This window comes from Ylistrum balloti, unplaced genomic scaffold (assembly GCF_031769215.1).
Source record: "Ylistrum balloti isolate Yb309-2 unplaced genomic scaffold, AGI_CSIRO_Ybal_v1 Utg369808, whole genome shotgun sequence".
Classification (NCBI taxonomy): Eukaryota; Metazoa; Mollusca; class Bivalvia; order Pectinida; family Pectinidae; genus Ylistrum; species Ylistrum balloti.
In genome coordinates, this window is record NW_026781982.1 from 1,692,720 (window position 1) to 1,694,965 (window position 2,246).

Consider the following 2,246-nt stretch of genomic DNA (forward strand, 5'->3'; position numbering starts at 1 on the left):
GTACATCACTTCTTGATTAGAAACATTCCTAACAACTAATATTTAACTTGTCCATAATGATGACGGATAAATAAAACACTGGAAACTTTTAAATGTCCTACATCCAAGCCTGCAGAACTCTGTAATTATCGCCACGTGTATCTACATAGTAATGACATGCCCCAAGGCCGTAAAAGACAAAAACAACGGTTATGTTTTAATTGTTTATTTTTATCTTGTGTCAAATAAATAATTCTTCCAATGTAAGAACACATTATAGAAAACGTTACTCCACAAAATAAGGACATTTTTTTACATCTTGACATGCACCTTTAAGACCTGATCTTGTTAAGGATAAATCCGTCTTGGTTACAGTATATTAGTTTTCTGTGATATTTCTACTGATGTTATAGTAACCATAGCTGCCCAGTGTACTACCATCTCAATCCAATGACATCTATTTATATCTAGATAACTATTAACTGATCGCTTACTTTCACAGTTTGTTCAGAAGAAACAATAATTTTCTCTAAATGCAAATTACTCCATAATCAGTGTTCCTCGATGTTTTGATTGTACTATCGAGTTCCCATAGGTACGTACCATTGTCTCCATTAGCTACTTAAAATGGCCGTTACGGGGATATGATGCATTCTCCCTTCTCCCACCCCTATTTTGCGAAATCTGAAATATTTTTCACTATATACATGTATAACCTTAGATCAAATAAACCGATAAGTTATTTTGAGGACAAGTGGTGCGTTATTAAACTTTTTTATCTTTGGTTTACAATGCCGTCTAAACAAATATTGAACCTGTTTTGTGTAACTGGGACGGAGCTACCGGCCAAACAACATTCAACAGAAACCCACATCAATTGTTGTAAAGTCTTTGTTATATACATTTATCAAAACTAAATTCGTTTTCAACACAATACATTCGTACTTGGTAATGCACTGTAGGTTAGCCCTGGGAGATCGACATTTTGGGATATGTGGTTTATCTAAACATGATTTTGATAAAATACTAATTGGGCAAGATGTCGGAACTTACATTATGTAATGGATGGATACCTGAAAATGATGAGAACGTGTTAATTCACTCACAAGCAATATACATGTGTTGTCTAGCAGGCACTCGGTTTTTGTTGGATTCATAACTCCTATTTCTGACAAATACGTACTGAGTCAAAAACACAGCCCCTGTACTTGTCAGGTGTGATATGATTGTTGGATTCTGGACGGTGTAGGGAAACCACGTGACGTGATGACGGTATCCATAACAGAAATATAACTCCACTAGATTAAATCTGTATACCACCGAATATCCACTTCTGGTCATTTAGTCCAATAGGCACCACATCTGTCTGCATTAATGCCATCACTTTTACTTAAACAAGACATGTTCCGCCCAGAACACTTCTGTTGTATCACGTAACACTCAACAAGGCGTGTTCCGCCCAGAACACTTCTGTTGTATCACGTAACACTAAACAAGGCATGTTCCGCCCGGAACACTTCTGTTGTATCACGTAATACTAAACAAGACATGTTCCGCCCAGAACACTTCTGTTGTATCACGTAACACTAAACAAGGCGTGTTCCGCCCCGAACACTTCTGTTGTATCACGTAATACTAAACAAGGCGTGTTCCGCCCAGAACACTTCTGTTGTATCGCGTAATACTAAACAAGGCGTGTTCCGCCCAGAACACTTCTGTTGTATCGCGTAATACTAAACAAGACATGTTCCGCCCAGAACACTTCTGTTGTATCGCGTAACACTAAACAAGGCGTGTTCCGCTCAGAACACTTCTGTTGTATCACGTAACACTAAACAAGGCGTGTTCCGCCCAGAACACTTCTGTTGTGTCACGTGACACTAAACAAGGCGTGTTCCGCCCAGAACACTTCTGTTGTGTTACGTGACACTAAACAAGGCGTGTTCCGCCCAGAACACTTCTGTTGTATCAGGTTTCAGTTCTGTAAGTGTATCTTTTACCAGACATCACACAACACTGAGAAATCTATTACACATATTACAAACAGCGACATCCTCAAAGCTCTATATATCAGACAAATATTTGTGGACTAGATTAGGTGATGTTCCACGCAAACTTCGGACACAAACTATAACGTAAAAGTCGCGCAATTTGTGTTCATGGTCTGCAAGCAACGCTAGCCAAGATGACATATTAACAGGTTCGCGAATCTATCATCATCCGCACTAACTTCGCGAATTAATCATCCTCCGCACCTACTCTGAGAA